The following is a 20,813-nucleotide window of genomic DNA, read 5'->3' on the forward strand; positions in this document are numbered from 1 at the left end:
AGTCATCTGCCAGTTTGTTGTGTGGTCTGATAGATCCAGCCACTCCCCTGATGATTGACAGTAGGACCTACCTCCCACTACAGATAGGGATACGGCCTTGACCCCAGTGTAGATAGAGTAGGCCATCAATCCCAAAGCCATATTATAGCCTTGACATCTTCTCCCTGTTCCTTCAGTGAAGTGTTATTCCTCACACCCTCACCTGGGAGTGTTCTTATAACTTCTGGAGCGGACCTGGTCATTTATAGCCTTCCTGTGTAATTGGCTCTTCACCCAAATTGCTTTGAGGGGACAGACTGTATTGAAGCCTAGTCAAAGGTCAGACAAGGCCTCTGACTTCTCTGCAACAACAGGAACTCAAAACTGATGTTACCCCTCCAGCCTGAACCAGTGTTGGTCTGAGAAAATATTGTAGCATATCTGCAACCTGGAGGGAAATCCTGGGACTGTCTCGCTGCCAAGCCATTCAAGAATCAGGATCTTAGATTTGCTCTAGGTCAAGAATGCTGTCCCAACCAGTGAAAATACAAAGCATGGGTCAGTGAGAAAGTGTAAGAGTCCCACCTAGAAGAAACTTTGTTGAGACTCTACTCTTTAGAACTGGTTCTATTTAATCCTGCCCCCTTCTGAGATTCCTATCTGGTGTGCTAGTTCCTAGCCAGGGTTTCATGTCTCAGACCCAAGTCACTAGAGAACACTTGGAAACCAGTTCATTGTCTCATTTTTGCAAGGCTTGGTGTAATGTTTCTAAAGCTTAGTAGTATAGTCTGGACTGATGAAGTCATATATATCACAGTGCAATGAGGAACAAAATGAAATTTCTAACTCTTTTTGTACATTGAAATAATTGCCTGTGTCATGAGTTGAGGTAAGACCACCTTTCGGGGTTCCTAAAATTAAAATTAGGAGGGAGGGCTGTAGAAAATTTCTCACCCTGTTCCCTAGAACCACCTAGCCTGGTATATGGTCCATGTACTGAACCCTTGTCCCAACATCACCACCCAAATGGCTATCGATCCTATTCCCAGAGGACTTCCCAAGCAGCATATAGAAGGAAAAAATAAAGAGTAAGACTTTAGGCAAATTAGGAATCAATTATTAGTCAATAGTTTACAGCAGGGCTGCAAGATAGGCAGGACATACACCATCAAGAAGCCAGGAAGAGGTGACAAGATGCTGCCCGACTGTGGCTATACTTGAGGTTCTCTTATACTCATCTCTTACCTCAAGTCACTTCAATTCCAGTCTCTTTCCACAGGCTTTGACAGGGCTTTCTTTTGGACTTCTCTATGATTAGGATTGACAGTAGCTCTTCTCTGGCTCAGCTCTGGGCTTCAGTGTCCTTTTTGTCTCTCCACAAACCCTTGTTTCCAACCCTTCCACCACTTGTCATCTCCATCTGTGACCCAGGACTTCCTCCTACTTCATGTATCAGAATATCCAGGTCCTAGTTTAACCAGTCTTCCTGGTTCCTATGGCCTCAGCTCCTCCTTTTCCTTTTCCATGTGGGGCAACTCAAACTAGCTCATGGTTCAAATGTGTCTCCCTCATCTCCCTATAAGCTCAGAGAGATCCCTGCCCCAAATAGACAATCCTCAGAAAGCTCACTGGTTCCCTATTTTGTCTTTAGTGCTTGGGACTTGAAGGTCATTTATTATTCTCATACCAGGGACACTCTTTCCAGCCCGCCTTGGAGGATACAGGGGATCCCTGCCTGCATACATCCTGCGAGGGAGAATTGTGTTTTGGCAATAATGCCGGAAAGCCAACACCTCTGAGCCATGCATTTCTCTATTGTTCAACGAAGAGTATGGAATCTTGTGTCAAAATTTTTTTTAGACAAACATTGATGTTTTCAGCATTGCCCCCAAAGCTACTGTCTTAGCATATCTCATTTGCCCTGAGCTGATTTGACTTTAGAAATAAATTAGTGATAAGACATGAACGATGGGAAATGATTTGATGTGTGGAACTATGGCAACAAGGAGAAAAGGAACTAGCATTTATTGAGTACTGTCAATGTACCAGGTACGAGGCACAATTAATCACAATCATAGTCATAATATTTACTGTATGCATATCATGTGTAAGGCCCTGTGCTGAACCCTTATAGATGACCTAATTTAATCCTTACAACAACCCCATGAAACAAGCACCGTGTTACTGTCCTCATTTTGTGAATGAGAAACTTAAGCTTAAAGAGGTCAAGTAACTTGCTCAAGATGAACTGGGTTTCAAGTCAAGGCGTGTTTGAATCTCATATCTACCAAGTTTTCTCTTTCTTGCTCTGTTTCTCTCTCAACTTTCTTTTTATTAGACTTCTCATAGGTTTGTCTGTTTTATTGCTCTCTTCAAATAATCAGCTTTTGGCATTGTTAATCCAGTCTACTTTTCTTCCTGTTTTATTATTTTCTGCTTTTATTTTTATTGATCTGTTCTTTCAACGTTCCTTGAATTTATGTTGTTCTTTTTCTAGCTTCTTGAGTCAGTGCTTAGAAAATCTGTGTTCTAAACACATGTGCTTAAGGTGATAAGTTCTCTTCTGAGTGTTATTTTGACTACAACCCACAGGATGTTCGCATTTTTATCATTTCTGAAGAGTATACTTTCAATTCTCATGTCCTCTTTAGCCCAGAAGGTATTTAGAAGTAACTTTAGATAACCAGATTTTTTGGTGGGGAAGGAGTACTTAACCTTTGGTTAATAGTTTTTACTTGAGTACCTTAACAATCAAAATAGCAGTCTGTTTCTGATATTATGAAAAATATGAGTATCTTATTGCTACACTGAATTTTGCCATTTTCATTTATGTTGTTCTTCATTGGAGGAGAAAAACCATAAAGGAAAATATTGGTATCCCATTTCTTTATTATTTATATAGTGATTTACTTTTTGCCAAGCAGGTGGGTAATGTCTTTCTGCTAGAAGGAAAGTTCCATGAAGGCAGGGACCTTGTTTGACACCACTGAACTTTCAACGTCCAGAACAGTGCCTGCCTAGCACATGGTAAGCACTCAATCTATCAATCCATCTATCAATTGCTATATATACAGCTTTAATGAGGTATAATATTATACATACCTATGTATAATATATGTCTATATGTGTATATATGTATATGTACAACTTTATTGAGGTATAATTGACAAACAATAAACTGCACATATTTAGAGTGTACAGTTTGCTAAGTTTTAACATATGTACACACCCTGGCAACTATCACCATAATCAAGATAATGAACATGTGTTACCCCCAAAAGTTTCCTCATGCCTATTTGCAGTCTTACCACCACCATCCTCACTGTTCCTTTCTCCAAAAAACGACCTACTTTCTGTTTATTTATATCTTCTAAATGTTTATATAAGTGATATTATACAGTATGTACTCTTTTTTTAATCTGTCTTCTTTCAACTAGCATAATGATTTTGAGATTCATCCATGTCGTTACATGTATCAATAATAGTTCATTCCTTAATTTTATTGTTCATTAGTATTCTCCTGCATGGATACAACATAATTTATCTGTGTACCTGTTAATGGATGTTTGGATCTGCTGTGAACATCTGTGTATAAATTTTTGTATAGATATATAATTCCGTTTCTCTTAAGTAAATTCCTAGGAGTGGAAGGGCTGGATCACATGATAAGAATAGGAGTTGTTCAAATCTTTTCCAAAGTGGCTGAACCATGTTACAATCCCATGAGCAATATATGAGAATTCCAGTTTCTCCACATCCTCACCAAAACTCAATATGGTCAGTCTTTTAAATTTTAGACATTCTAATAGATATGTGCTAGTAACTTATTGTGGTTAATTTGCATTCCCCTAATGACTAATGGTGAGGTGTGGGGAACGGGCACTTTTATGTACTGATGAGGGGTGCCTGGGTGGCTCTGTCGGTTAAGCGTCTGCCTTAGGCTCAGGTCATATTCCCGGGGTCCTGGGATGGAGCCCCACATCGGGCTCCCTGCTCAGTGGGGAGCCTGCTTCTCCCTGTCCCTCTGCAGCTCCCCCTGCTTGTGCTCTCTTGCTCTCTCTTTCTCTCAAATAAATAAATAAAATCCTTAAAAATGTATATATATATATATTATGTATTGTTGATGGGACCATACATTGGAACCCCTTTTTTGTGTTGCAACCTGAATTTTAATAGTTCATTAAATATGAACAAAAGTTGACATAGTAATCCTATTTCTAGAAATCTAGAAACCTATTCTGTTATGAACTGGGCATAAAAGCTATCAGGCTAAACTCAGTTCTTTCCATAATTTTCTTCTGCCTCAGAAGTGGTATTCTTAGACCTTCTTCCTAGTCAACTTCTATTTCTCCACAACACTTTGACAGTGGTTGGAGTATATGAATTGTTCAGTCCTGCAGTGGTGATTTAATCTAAAATGCAACTAGAAATCTTAGTTTAAAGATGGAAAACATGATATAGTATTGTAGATTGGAGCTTTTTCTTTCTTTCTTTCTTTCTTTCTTTCTTTCTTTCTTTCTTTCTTTCTTTCTTTCTTTCTTTCTTTCTTTCCCTCTCTCTCTCTCTCTCAACTTCTTTCTTTCTTTCCTCTTTCTTTCTTTCTTCCTTTCTTTCTTTCTTTCTTTTTTTCTTTCTTTCCTTCTTTCTTCTTTTTTTTGCCTGCACAGCACATTTGGTTGCAGCACCCATTTCTCTTGGGGAATGCTTTCCCAATTCCATACAGTCTGGATGGGACTATCAATCATACTGCCTATTACCCTCTGGCTGTGGGGTGGTCACGTGACCTACTCATGGTTCATTATAAGCTTGGTATGCTGATTAATCTAGGAATGGACACACAATAGGAATAGAGTTTTCCTCTGGATTGAGACACAAATGTGAAGAACCAATTGCTTTTCTGCTGGGGTTGCTGTGCTGGGAAAATGTGAATCTGGTGCTGTCAGTGAATGTCTTCTCGAGCTGCATGGAGGAAGCCTGTCTTTAGTGGAAAGGAAAAGAGACCAACAGACAGAAGTAAGCAGATGCAAATGTAGAAATGAAGAGAGATAGAGATGAGGGGGCGGTGAAGAGAAGGAAATGAAAAAACAATACTTATTATGCCTAAATCCAAATTCATCCCTGGCCTTCCCAGTTTGATAAGCCACCTTACTTTCTCCTTCAGTCTTCCTGTCTCTCTCTTCCCTGAGTTAACTTCTCTTGGGTTTCTGAACTTGCAAGTGACAGAATACAAATTGCCATCTATCATTGACTCATCTTTGAGCCCGATCATGAGTCTACACATACAAACCCTTGTGAACAATGTAGTTTTCTAAATATTTCAAAGAAGAGAAAAAAAGGAGGAGGCTGACAAGATATATCCACAGCACACAGCCAACAAACAGTCATAGGGGTTCCTTGTCTCTCCATTCCTAATCGAGGTGGTTCCCTTCTGATTCTCCCACCTCACAACCTCCAGCTCCTTTGGTTCCTTGTGTTACATGCAACAATTTAACTATCATTTTTTATCACTTGAGTATTTTCTTGAGGTTCTGATTTCTATCCCAAGTACTTTTTCTTTAAAACTAAAACCAATGTATCTATTTTATTTTAAATATTAGTTGGTCTCAAACTGTAATTCTTAAGGCATGACTTCCTGGTTCAGTGGAATGGAGTATGTGATTCACACCCCCCTGTATGCCCAAAGCAAGCCACTAGCAATTGCTGCCATGAAAACAGTGAAAGTGCTCAAACATTTGTAAATGAAGAGAAAGGGACCAGAGCTAGAGATGCTTGGGTCATTCCTTAGGCCAAGCTTTGATCAGTTTACCAACTCAGCTATATGCAAGGAAGAAATGGAGCAGATCATCCAAGAAAGGGCTACATCCATGCATCCATGCATGAAGTCTTTTATTGCACAGTGGTTCTGCCCAAGAGTAATCATGACCCAGGATTAGTTCTGGAATCAAATTAGTATTCCCTCAATTGGAGGAGAAGAGGAAAGGATGAAGATGGTATGACAGAAGCTACTGGTTGTCCCCACAATATCAGTTCTCTTCTTCTTCAGTAATAAAAGCCCTCAAATTTAGATGGGTTCTGGCCACCTAGAATAAAAGCTATATTTACCAGCTGCCCTTGAAGCTATGTGTGGTGTATGGCTAAGTGCTAGACAATGAGATGTAAGGTGATAGGTGTCCTGAAAGTGTCCTTAGAGGTGAGGGGGATATGCCTCCTCCTCCAATTTTCCTCCTTCTTGTTGGCCAGCATGCAGATGTGATTGCAAGATCTGGAGTAACCTCTTGGGCCACAGGTAGAAGTCACATGTTTAAGATGGCAGAGCAACAAGTTAGAAGGAGTCTGGGTCTCTGATAATTGTAGAGTTGCCATAACAGCCTCTCTCTTATGAATCCTCTGCTCATGGTAGCTGAACCTATTTTAACTGATACCAATAGAGATGTCACCTACTTTATTGAGGTAATATCAAGAAGGCCCTGAACTCTATTCTAAGAAATGTAGATTTTTTTTAATATATGATGAGGAACAAATAATGGATTTTTAGATATGAAGAAAAATTCATTCACATTTGTAGTACTCTTGCATTTTCCCTTTACATCACTAAGAACTAGAGCACAACTTTTAAAATTTCATGCATAGATCATTAACCACACGAGCAAAGAAAAGAAAGGGAACAATAGAGGTGAATTTGCCAGTCTTAATCTTCCCTTAAGACAAGTTTAGTATTGATATGATATACATAGGAATTTCTAAGAAATGAGTGGACAGTGTTAGAATAAAAATTTCAGTTAATAACATCTATTTTTTTTTCTAGCTCTGGAGATTTACTCGTCTTCTGCATAAAATTATTTACTCTTTTCTTTTTGGATTAATAATCAGTAATGGATCACTAGTAAGTAAGAAATAAATTAAAATTAAATAAGAAACTAGGATGGTACAATGGACATTTGTAATTTTTGGCTACCCAAGTTTCATTCTCTGGTTCTAACAGCACTGTGGTTTCCTGTAGAGGAACTTCCACTTTCAATATGAGTGTAAAAGGATATGGTCTTCAACAAGTCCTTCTGTCATTATCAAAAAGTTCTGAATTTTTAAAACCCTTCTAGTTGTTATTATTTGTAGATACTCTGTCTTAAAGAAGTTGATTTTTGCCTGAGTGTGTTTGTGATCATACCATATATATGACAGCATGGATTTTCCCCTCAATATTTTTGAGATTTATCCATGGTGAATCATTTTGATCTAATTCATTTTATTTATTTATTTATTTATTTATTTATTTATTTATTTTATTATGTCCAATTAGCCAACATATAGTACATCATTAATTTTTGATGTAGTGTTCAACGATTCATTAGTTGTGTATAACACCCAGTGCTCATCACATCATGTGCTCTCCCTAATACCCATCACCCAGTTACCCTATCTCCCCACACCCCTCCCTTCTGTAACCCTGTTTGTTTCCCAGAGTCCAGAGTCTCTTATGGTTTTTCTCCCTCTCTGAATTCTTCCCCTTCAGTTTTCCCTCCCATCCCCTATGGTCCTTCATGCTATTCCTTATATTCCACATATGAGTGAAACCATATGATAATTGTCTTTCTCTGCTTGACTTATTTCACTGAGCATAATCCCCTCCAGTTCCATCCATGTCTATGCAAATGGTAGGTATTCATCCTTTCTGATGGCTGAGTAATATTCCATTGTATATATGAACCACATCTTCTTTATCCATCCATCTGTTGAAGGACATCTTGGCGCCTTCCACAGTTTGGCTATTGTGGACATTGCTACAATGAACATTGGGGTGCATGTGCCCCTTCTTTTCACTACATCTGTATCTTTGAGGTAAATACCTAGTAGCCCAGAAATGGACCCTCAACTCTATGGTCAGCTAATCTTTGACAAAGCAGGAAAGACTATCCAGTGGAAAAAAAGACAGTCTCTTCAATAAATGGTGCTGGGAAAATTGGACAGCCACATGCAGAAGAATGAAACTGGACCATTTTCTTACACCATAAACTCAAAATGGATGAAAGACCTAAATGTGAGATAGGAATCCATCAAAATCCTAGAGGAGAACACAGGCAGTAACCTCTTCAACATCAACCACAGCAATTTCTTGCAAGACACGTCTCTAAAGCAAGGGAAACAAAAGCAAAAATGAACTATTGGGACTTCATCAAGATAAAAAAACTTCTGCACAGCAAAGGAAACAGTCAATAAAACTAAAAGGCAACTCACGGAATGGGAGAAGATATTTGCAAATGACATATCAGATAAAGGGCTGGTATCCAAGATCTATAAAGAACTTCTCAAACTCAACACCCAAAAAACAAATAATCCAGTCAAGAAATGGGAAGAAGACATGAACAGACACTTCTCCAAAGAAGACATAAAAATGGCTAAGAGACACATGAAAAGATGCTCCACATCACTAGCTACCAGGGAAATACAAATCAATACCACCTTAAACCAGTCAGAATGGCAAAAATTAACAAGACAGGGAACAACAAATGTTGGTGAGGATGCAGAGAAAGGGGAACCGTCTTACACTGTTGGTGGGAATGCAAGTTGGTACAGCCACTCTGGAAAACAGTATGGAGGTTCCTCGAGATGTTAAAAGTAGAGCTACCTTATGACCCAGCAATTGCACTACTAGTTCATTCATTTTAGCTCCTATATAATATTCAGTTTTATAAATTTATTAGATTGAACCATATCAAAATGGCTGAATAGCAGCAATTTCATATGGCTCAGCCAAATACCACAATTATCTATTTTCCAATTGATGAACATTTAAATTATGTTTAATATTTCATTATTGCAAGCCATGATGTAATGAAAATCCAATTATATATCTCCTTAAGTACAAGGGCAAAAGTTTCTCTAAGCTATCTATTGAAGAGTAGAATTGCTAGGTCTTAGGGTATGCACAACTTCTGTTTTATCAGATAATATCAAATTATTTCTCAAAGTGTTTGCATCAATTTCCACTTACCAGCATTGTATGAGAATTTTCTCATCCTGACCAACATTCGGCATCATCACGAATCTTGCCAATTTGATGGACCTGAAAAGATATTTCCTTGTTTTAATTTGCATTTCCTTGATTACTAACCAGTTTGTATTTATATTTTATATTATTTTTTAATATTTATATTAATTGGCCTTTCAGGTCTTCATTTCCTTGAATTTACTCTTTATATTATTCACAGTTATTTAACAGTTATTGACTTTTTTCTCTTGATTTCTAGAAGTTCTTCAAATAATTTGACTACTGAATCATTGTTAAATATATGCATTGTGAGTATCTTCTCCAAATCCCTGGCCTGTCTTTCAATATCTTTTGTTTTACAGAGGTTTTAAATTTGAAAACACTCTAATTATATTTCCTTTGTGATTTGTAGTTTTCAAATCATGTATAGGAATTCATTCTACCTTGTGGTCATAAAGATATTCTTCTACATTATCTCTTCCAAGTCTTGAAGTTTTGCTCTTCACATTTGAGCCTTTAATCCATCTGGAGTTGAGCTTGTATATGGTACAAGATGAAGGTCTAACCTTTTCCCTCCATATGGTAACACATTGTTCCTGCATCATTTATTGAATAGACATCTTATTACACTGAGTTGTAATCCCACTTCTGTCATGTACCAAATGTCCATACTTGCAAGCCCTTTTTCTGGATCTTTTTTTTCCTGGTTAGTTGGTCTGTTTTTCTGTCCCTTTGCCAATGCCACATTGTTTTACTTTATTTAGTTTTATAGTAAATATTGCTATCCAGAAAGATATCTTTCTATGTATTTTTTCTCCTGTCTTATATTTTTTTCTTTCAAAATTTTCTTAGCATTCTTGGCCCTTCCCTATTTACTTGAAGTTTAGGCTCAGCTTGTTAAAGCCCAAGGTAAAGTCCCCTGAAAATTTGTTTGGATTTCCATTGAATTTGTAGATTAATTTGGGGGAAGAACTGACATTTGTGTGATCCTGAGTCTTCCCAACCATGAGCACAGTCTTTTTCCCCATTTAGTTAGGTCTTCTTTTATGTTACTATGTAACACTTTATAATGTTTTCATATATCTCATGTTAGTTGTATTCTAAGGTTGCTTTTGTAAATGGAATAATTTTTAAAAATTAAATTCTAATTGGTCATTGCTAATGCACTAGGATACCACTGATTTTTTAATATTGCTCTTGTAACACACCACCTTACTAAACTCTTTGTAGATTCTCTTAGATATTCTGTATAGACAATCCAAATCTCTGGAAATTATTTTTTCCCTTGCATTTCATTTATCTTTCTCATTTCTATCTCTGGCTAAGATCTCTAGAACCAAGTTGAATGGAACTAGTAATGGTAACATCCTTGTCATGTTCCTGACTTGAAACAAAATGCTCTGTTTCACTATCAGGTATGATATTTGTAGTACGTTTTTGATAAATACCTTTTATCAGTTGAAAAGTTCCCTTCTCACCTTAATTTCTGAAGTGTTCTTTTTGATTACTTAAAAATTGTTAATAAATATGGACTTTTATTAAATTTTGGGTATCATATATTGAGATATGTTTTTAAAAATTTATTAATATAGCAAATTACATTAATAGGATTTCATGACTTACACCATCCTTATATTCCTGGAATAGCCCCTAGTCATGTTAATTTTTTATACACATTGCTGAATTCAGTTTGCTAATTTTTTATTTGGGATATTTGCATCCATATTCATACCTAAGCTTACACACAAATCTTCCTTCTTATACTTTCTTGCCTATTTCTGATTTGGGAAAAGATTCTTCTTTTTTTATTATATGAAACATTTTGTATTAAAAAAGAGTTACTTGCTTCTTTTTTTCTTTTTAAGATTTTATTTATTTATTTGACAGAGAGACACAGTGAGAGAGGGAACACAAGCAGGGGGAGCTGGAGAGGGAGAAGCAGGCTTCCCGCCGGGCTCAATGCGGGGCTCCGATGCGGGGCTCAAAACCAGGACCCTGGGATCATGACCTGAGCCGAAGGCAGACGCTTAATGACTGAGCTACCCAGGCGCCCCAAGAGTTACTTGCTTCTTTTTTTTTTTTAAAGATTTATTTATTTATTTGAGAGAGAGCATGAGAGGGGGAGAGTCAGAGGGAGAAGCCGACTCCCCGCTGAGTGGGGAGCCCGATGCGGGACTCGATCCCAGGACTCCAGGATCATGACCTGAGCTGAAGGCAGTCGCTTAACCAACTGAGCCACCCAGGCGCCCGAGTTACTTGCTTCTTAAAGTGTTGGTAAAACTTGTTTGTAAAATCTTCTGGACATGAGACTTTCTTGGTGTATAAATTTTTGACTTCTGATTTAATTTCTTCAATAGATATGATTTGGATTGATAGTAATTTAGTATGCATGGTAAGTCTTTATCAGTTATTTTTAACAATTGTCTGTTAAAAACTTATGAGTTGTCCTTTGGTTTTACTGCTGCTTGTCCTATATCAAATTGCCAATATTTTAAAATATTACTTCTGGGTGTAGATCTATTCCACTTTTTTTTTTTCTTCTTGAGTCAATTTAGATGACTTACATTTAAAATAAAACTCTCTATTTGATCTAAATTTTTAAAATGTATTATTATAAAGTTTTTAAAAATATAGTTAAATTAAAAAAATCTTTATAGTAGTTCTTTCATTTCTAATATGGTGTCTTTGTGCCTTCTTTTTTTCTTGATCAGTTTGGCCAGAGGTTTGCTTAGACTTTAGTAGTCTTTACATAGTTCTAATTTAAAGGGGTTTACTCTGTTTTTTTTTTTTCTAACTTTTGACTGAACACTTAGCTCATTTATTTTCAATATTTTTTAAAAATGTAGACAATTAAGACTGTGCATTTTCCTTAAGTATCACTAGCTATATCTCACAGGTTTTAAAAGGCAATAACATCATTCAGGGCTAAACACATCTTAAATTTAATCACGAATCTTTTCTTTTCAGGCTACTTTTTTTTCCTTTTTTTTAAATTTAAATTCAATTATCCAACGTTTAATTCGTCATTAGTTTTTGATATAATGTTCACCAATTCATTAGTTGCATATAACACCCAGTGGGTATAACGCCCAGGCTTATCACAACACGTGCCCTCCTTAATGTTTTCAGGCTACTTTTAAGTTTTGGTTTCTAATTTTATTGCTTTGTAGTCAATGTGGTCTATATGCTATTGAACATTTGTACTTTTTAAGACTTCCTTTATGGCCCACCTAAGTGTTTGGTTTTGTAAATTCTTTATGTGTGTTCAGAACTTTAGTTGTTGGGGGCAATTTCTCATGTACTCTTATATTAAGCCTTTCAATATTATTGTTCACATTTTCTAACTTTTTTCAGTCATTTATTTTTGTCTTCTCTTTCACGGATTCTGATATTTTATCAAATTTTCCTTTTAAAAAAATATGTTCTTAAGGTTATGTTGTTCATTGTGTACAGAGTCAAGATTGTTATCTCTTCTGATAAATTATTTCTTTCTATCATTAAATACCAATCCTCTTTATCATTAAAACTGAAGTTTGACTTAAAGTCTCTTTTGTCTGATGTTGCTATAACTATATCTCCTTTGTTTTGCTTAGTATTTGCTTGGTATATCTGTCTGTCTTTTTCTTCCTCTTACTTTTGACCTTTCTGTGTCCTTATGATTTGAGTGTGTTTCTTACAAAAAACATAGAACTGGATTTTAAACGTTTTCCTCAGTGAAGCTCTGGTCTTTAATAAGCTAGTTTAGGGGTGCCGGGGTGGCTTAGTCCATTAAGCATCCAACTCTTGATTTCGGCCCGGGTCATGATCTCAGGATCCTGGGATCTAGCCCCACATCAGACTCTGTGCTCAGTGGAGAGTCTGCTTGAGGATTCTCTCTCTCCCTCTGCCCCTCCCCTTGCTCATGTGCTTTCTCTCTCTCAAATAAATAAATAAGTCTTTTGAAAAATAAGCTAGTTTAAACCACTGTATGTATTCTAAGTACTGACATATTTGGTTTTATTTCTGCTGTCTTATTTTGTTTTGTATTTACCTTGCTTTGCTTTTGTACTCTCCTATTACTATCACTTTTCTCTAATATTGGATGCTTTCTTGGTCCTTCAACATTTTAATTGTTTTATTGATTACCTTAAGTTTTTAGCACACATAATTGACCTAATAAACTCTGAAGTTGTAATAATCGGTTTAATTGAACTATGCCTCTCAGTATTCATGCTCTTATGCAGTGCCCATCCCTTGATTCTGGGCTTATCTTTAACCAACTGAATATGGCAGAAGTGATGCTATGTTAGGTCACAATCTAAGATTTTAAAAGGTCTGGTAGCTTCTACTTTTATACTCTCAGGAGCCCTGAGCTTACATGTAAGAAGTCTGGCTGTCCTGCTGGAAAGCCACATGCAAAGACCATTTGGAAAAGCCCATGGAGGGCCAGAAGCCTTGAGATTATGCAGAAGAGAACTGAGGAAGTGCGCTGACAGTGGGGATCGAGGTCCCAGCATGTGACCCCAGTTGAGTGGTCCAGCCAGCACCAGGTGGTTGAGTCATACCAGTACAGATACTGGACAAGTGAATGAAAAAAAAAAAAATCTACCCACAGAACTGTGAGCAAATAAAATGATTGCTGTTTTAAGCCTCTGATACTTGAGGTATATTGCTACACAACAACAGATAACTGAAATGTTAATGAAATCTTAATCCTCATACTGAATTACATACCATTCTTATGCTTTAATTCCAGTTTTCTCCCTGCTTGCCAATCTTTCATGCTGTGATCTTTTTGTGGTTCTATATCCCTTTCAAACATCTCAAAATTAGTCATTTTTTATCATGTTTATAGTTAATCATTCATGGATATACCAACATGCTACCTGTCTCTTTGATTCTTGCATCCCCATAGTCCAATTTTTTTCTGATGTAATTACATCCCTTAGTTGATCACTCAGTAACAACCTGTGAGTAGTAAGCTCAATTTTTATTAGTTTCAAAGCTTCTTCACTTTGTCCTTATCTTTAAATGATAGTTTAGGTTGATATAAAATTGTATATTGGCATTTATTTTTCTCTTAGTACTTTGAAGATAATACACTATTGTCATCTGGTTTCTATTGTTGCTATTGAGTCACACGCTATGAGTTTAAATTTCATTTCTTCTTTAGAATATGTATTTCTTTTCAGGTTGTTTTAATTTTTTTCTTATTACTCTTCTTATTATGCCAATCTACTATAATGCAGGAAATTACCTTTTTTTCCACCTCAGAACTCATACTTTCACAACTTGAGGGTTCTTTCATCAACTCAGTCCTTTTTAATTCCAAAGTGGTATTCTTTTCACCTAATCAGGTTTTTAATACACACAGTACCCACATTTTATGGATGGTATGCAACTATAGAGATTTTGCATTATTCACAGTTCATGTAAGTTAAGACTAATCCTTGCCACAACCTGAAATGATCTTAGAGATAGGAAAAAAACCAACATGAATTCTTTTAAAAAGTAAATTCAGTTAAGGAGAACTGTTTGTCAGATGTGAAACTGTTACATGTTTCACAAAATATGAATGGTCTCTTCAGTCTAAGATTTCATGAAGAAGTCTTTTTTCAGGTTGAAAAATAGTTTCTAGGTTTTCATCATCCCATTCACTTTTAGATTTCTTGGAAATTAAAAAAAAGCAGAGACTATTTTAGTAATTGTTAATGTTTATTTCTCATAAAATACTAAAAATATTTAGTCCTCAAAGTCCTTTGGTTGCTGAATTCATGAACTAGTATGTGAACAGATTAACAACTAGCCTAGATTTTCTGATTCAAAATGCTTTACTACCCCTTTTTAGGTATTGACAGAACTACTAAAGTGAAAATCATCAAGAATATAGAATATATGAGAAACTCAATCAAATAACAGGATCTAATTGACATATATAGAACATTCCACAAAATAGCAGAATACACATTTTTCTTTTTCAGGCAACATGGGACATTCCCAAGATAGACCATATCGTAGACAGTAATAACAATAACAACAACAACAATAGTAATACCTCAACAAATTTAAAAGAATTGAAATCATACAGATTCTTTTCTCTGCCCATAATGGAATCAAACTAAAAATCAATAATTGAAAAACAACAGGAAAATACCTAAACACATAAGAATTAAATGATATACTTCTAAATAATTTATGGGTCAGAGAGAAATTCTCAAAGGAAAGAAATACATAGAGCTGAGTGAAATGAAAATACAACATATCAATATATGTGGGATGCAGCTAAAGGAGTCCTGAGAAGGAAATTTCTAACACTAGAGGCTTACAATACAAATCAGGAAAGTTCTCAAATCAATATTTTAAGTTTTTACCCCAAGGAACCAGGAAAGGAAGATGAAAATAAACCCAAAGCAAGCAGAAGGAAGACAATAATTAAAATATAAGCAAAGTCAATGGAATAGAAAAACAATAAAGAAAATCAATGAAACCAAAAGCTGAATCTTTGAAAAAAAATCAATAAAATTTACAAACTTTTAGCAAGACTGACCAAAATAAAAAAAAGACACAAATTACCAAAATCAGAAATAAAATAACAGATATCATTACATATCTTTTAACTATTAAAAAGTTAATAAAGGACTACTAAAAACAACTTTATGTTTATAAATTTGACAACTTAAATAAATGGATCAATTTCTTGAACAGCACAAACTACTAAATCTCAACCAAGATAAAATAGATAATTTGAATTGCTATAAACATTACAGAAATTGAATTCATAATTTAAAAGCTCCTGAAAAGTAAGTCTCCAGGCCCAGATGTTTTCACAGCAGAATTCTAACAAAATATCTAAAGAAGAATTAATACCAATTTTATATAATCCCTTCCAGAAAACAGAAGTAGAAATACTTTCCAACTCCTTTTATGAGACTAGTATTACCCTGACATTAAAACCTGACCAAGACAATAATTTAAAAAAAGAAAGAAAGAAAAAAGAAATTTATAGACCAATATTGTTCATAAACTTAGACATTAAAGTCCTTAACAAAATCTAAGCAAACTGAACTCCAATAGTGTATAAAGAAATTATACACCATGACCAATTGGGACTTATTCCAGGAAAGGAAGTTTGGTTCAACGTTCCAAATCAATCAATGGTATGTCAATAGGTTAAGGAAAAAAAATTGTGTGATCGTATCAATTCATATAGAAAAATCACTTGACAAAATCCAACACCAATTAATTCTAAAACAAAACAAAATAAAACAAAAACAGCATGAAAAATCTGGCTCTCAGCAAGTTAGGAATAAAGGGAAATAACCCCAATTTGGTAAAGAACATCTGTAAAAAACTACAGTTCACATCATAGAATTCTCAAAACTCAACACTAAAATACAACAAGAGAAACAAAAATGGACAAAAGTTGTGAAGAAACATTTTACTGAAGAGGTCATATAATTGGCAAGTAAGTATATGAGAATATGTTTGTCATCACTTGCCATTTGGGAAATTCAAATTAAGACCATGATGAGATACCACTGTGCACCAATCAGAATGACTAGAATAAAAATAATGACAAAACCAGGTGCTGGCAAGGATGAAAAGAATACAGATCACTCCTACATTGTTGGTGGGAATATAAAATAGTATAGCTACTCTGAAAACAGTGGCATTTTCTTATAAGACTAACTAGCACAATTACCATATGATCTAGCAACTGCACTCTTGGGCAAAGAAATGAAAACCTGTAAGTTGTTCATAGCAGTGTTCTGTAATAGTTAAAAGCTGGAAACAACCTAGATGTCCTTTATCAGGTAAATGATTAAATAAACTGTGGTTCATATTGACCATGGAATACTACTTAACAATGAAAAAGGATGAACTATTGACATACATAATAACTTGGATGAATATCCCAGGCATTATGCTAAGTGAAAGGAGCCAGTTTAAAAGGTTACATACTGTATGACTCCTTTATGAAAGATTTTGAAATGACAAAATTTTAGAAATGGAAAACAGATTAGTGGTTGCCACGAATTAAGAATGGAGGGAGGGAATGTTCTTATAAAAAGGCAATAGGAGAGATCCCGTGGTAGTGGAATGTTATATATGCTGACTGTGTTATATATGTGCTGACATGTATATGAACCTGCATATGTGATAAAACTGCATAGATCTAAATACTCACAGATATGTACATACTCTGGAGAAATATGAATAAGATGGGTGCAAAGTGTTACCCTTGAAGTTGAAGGTACAAAAAATTCAATTAAAAAATGCTTTACTAAATAATCTAAATTTCCTTAGTTTTTCTACTGAAGTTCCATTCTTTATCCTTTACCTGATTTATTGGACACAATTACAAGATAAACTTTATTTTGTAGTTTAGTTCTCCAAGAGGAGAGAAAATGGTAGGATGGATAAACATTCCCAACTAACAAACAGTTAACAGATCATTCTTGGTTCTAGTGTTTTTGCAACTGAGTCAGTCATATTAAGGATCATCTTCTTTAATTAAAGGAGCAGAGCTGTAAAGAAGACACTTGGCTTGGATGTGGGCAGGCAGTACTTTATTTGATAATGAAGTGGTTAAGACCTTCTGTTTTTAGAGTTCATATTATGCACGGCATCACAGAATTGAAAAGACATATCTCTTCAGGTCTATCTGTTCTATCTTCCTACCACTGCAGAATTGTTCTCTCTGCTACACTCATAATAAATGATGATTACTATTATTAATACTAATAGCCCCAACAACATGATAGAGTATAATGGCTCTAGCGATTATACTGAGAAGTTTGATAGGAGTTATTTTCCTGAGCTCATCCTAAAATTTCTTCTTGCTCAGTATTATCTTGTTATTTCTATTTATTTATGCCTTAAAATACCCTACCCATTACTTCTCCTATAATTAGAAGATCACTGGAATGAGGCTCTTTCATTTTGGTTTTCTCTTCACTGCCTGCAGCATTGTGGGCACTCTGTAAATACTGTTCCACTTTTGATGTTGACATCTTCAAATGGAGACAGGTGGCTTCACAAGTTAGGACAGTTGCATCAACCAGGATTAATTTGATAATTTGCTTCAAGCTCATTACAGTTTTGGCTCTTCTCCAAGCACCTTGATTTTTGAAAGATTACTGCCGATAACCCAGGCTGCCTCTTTCCTTTAAGACTTCCAACCCAAAGTGCTTAGGAATTTTTATGATTCCATTGTTTATAGTGATGTTTAGTTTTTAAAAATACATAAAGTCAAGACAAGGTGGGCATTTGTCAGTTAAATGTTGGTAATTATTGATATTCTATTTTCTGGTTTGTTTTTATTCTATAACAGAGATCCATAACAGATTAGCATCTGAATTGGTGAATTTCCAAGCTCTTAAGCAGAAGACTGAAGTGCATAAAAAAATTAAGCAGTGATTGCACCATTTATTGCCGCAATGTTTTCGAAAAAGGAAGTAAGTGACTGAGAGACACAAACAACCTAAGAAACTTACAGAAAACACATCTAGATTACAATAACAGGACCTGAAAAGACCATATTTTCTACAGTGCTTGTCAGAATAGTGAGCTTAAGGAAAGTGTTTAGTGAGTGTTCATTGAAATGGATTTACCAAACAAATCTATACACATAAATTTGTACACACAAATCTGTTGTTGAAAGCAAATCTATAATGCTGCTGCTGATAAATCAGACAACAAATCTAATGCAAATAGAATTTATGTTGACCAGCACACCGAGGAACAAGGTCGTGAAAAGAGGAGGACTTGGTGGTGCTGCCATTTCTACGGTCTTAGGGCTCTGCCCCTTTCGCGGAACTTCCAACAGCGCCACGTTGGGACAGAGCATCTGGAGGTTCACAACCTCTGTGGTCCGTAGGAGCCACTATGAGGAGGGAAGAATTTGCCATTTTCAGTGGAAAACAAATGGCGATTACTACTTATGACTTTGTACTTTGGATCTGGATTTGCTGCACCTTTTTTTACAGTAAGACATCAACTGCTTAAGAAATAAGGATGTTTTCAATGGATCGTGGATCACCACATCATATTGTATGGTGACTAACATAATAAAATAATAAAATAAAATTAAATTTAAAAAAAAGGATGTTTTAATTAATCCATCAAACAGATGTGAAAAGGAACATTTTAAGAGGTGCAGTCTCTTTGAAAAATGGATCAAACTCTTGAATTCAACATACTCAATATGTTTGTAAATAAACTTATGGCATGAATCCTTAATGCCTCTTCTCTGAAACATGGAATGTAATAGTTGTGCTTATTTTTTTATGTGGGAAATATTCCAGGATTAGTTTGGTCAAATTAGTGTGTAATTTAGCCTGTTTCTTGTTTTTAGATTTTGAGGTTTATTTAATTTTTGATTACTAGGTCAGGACCTTATTGGTAATTTATGTTATTAAAAATGCAAACTAGAAAAAAAAAAAAAGAATTTATGTTGACCAGTGTCTTCCTCCTTGAATGTTACCTTATAGAAAAAGTGATGTACCCTGATTTGAGATATTTAGTACCTTATCTGTAGGAAGTTCCACTGACCTCAGAGGAAGAGAAAGAGAAAATGCCCACAAGAGAGATCCAATAAGAGGCAGTGAGAAAGGGAACTGAGCCACAGAAATTGTTCTCCATAAGAAGTGTGGCTTCACATTTGGACAGCCTGGAGGTTCTGGGTGTGGGTTTCTGTTCCACCATGTAGTCAACCTCGTGGCCCCAAGCTGCAGACTCAAACTCAATACAATTTCTCCAACTAAATAATTTGTACCAAACTTAAAGCATGACAAGCAAATTAAGGTTTTACTATATGCTCAAACTTGGACAAAGTATGGGAAAACAAATTTTTAAATGGTTTGTTACCTGCAGTAATGCGAAAAGGAACCTAATGATAATTAGGTTAACGGAAGATGCAAATGAAGGCTCTTGACCACTATTTCTGTCCTCTAATGTAACTTAGATATTAGGAAATGCCATTTTCCATCTCTATCTAGAAGGACAGGCCTGTTAACCACAACGGTCTCTTTGCCTTAGATTCTTCGCATTAGATCTCCTTCTCAGTGGTATCTCAACTCAGGATTGCTGAAACCAACTTATACAACTCAATAGAAAAAAACAAACAATCCAATTGAAAAGTGGGCAGAGGAGCTGAACAGACATTTTTCCAAAGACATCCAAATGGCCAATTGGTATATTAAAAGGTGCTCATCATCACTAATCACGGAAATGTAAGTCAAAACTACAATGAAAAATCACTTCACCTGTTAGAATGGCTATTATCAAAAGATAAGAAATAAAGTATTGGCGAGGATATGGAGAAAAGGGAACACTTGTGCCCTATTGGTGGGAATGTATATTGATGCACCTACTATAGAAAAAGTGTGGAGTTTCCTCAAAAATTTAGAACTAACATATGATCCAACATTTCCACTTCAGGGCATTTAATCAAAGGAAATGAAATTACTACCTTGAAAAGAGCCCTGCACCCCCATGTTCATTGCAACATTATTTACAATAGCTGAGACATAAAAACAACCTTAATCCATTGATAGATGAATGGATAAAGAAAATATGGTACACACACACACACACACACACTATTGGACTATAATGGACTATTATTCGGCCATAAAAGGAGGAAATTCTGCCATTTACAACAACACAGATCTTGAGTGAAATTTTACTAAGTGAAATAAGTCAGACAGGGAAAGACAAATACTGTATGGTCTCACAAATATGTGGAATCTAATAAAACTGAATTCAAAGAGGGGCACCGGGTGGTTCAGTTGGTTAAACGTCTGCCTTTGGCTTGGGTCATGATCCCAGGGTCCTGGGATTGAGCCCCACATTGGGATCCCTGCTC

General features: G+C 35.7%; 1 pseudogene; it reads left to right on the forward strand.

Moving 5' to 3' along the window:
* Window positions 1-18,618: 18,618 nt before the first annotated feature.
* Window positions 18,619-18,959, forward strand: LOC116631441 (annotated as a pseudogene).
* The last annotated feature ends 1,854 nt before the right edge of the window (window positions 18,960-20,813 follow it).

This window comes from Phoca vitulina, unplaced genomic scaffold (assembly GCF_004348235.1).
Source record: "Phoca vitulina isolate PV1807 unplaced genomic scaffold, GSC_HSeal_1.0 scaffold5, whole genome shotgun sequence".
Taxonomy (NCBI): Eukaryota; Metazoa; Chordata; class Mammalia; order Carnivora; family Phocidae; genus Phoca; species Phoca vitulina.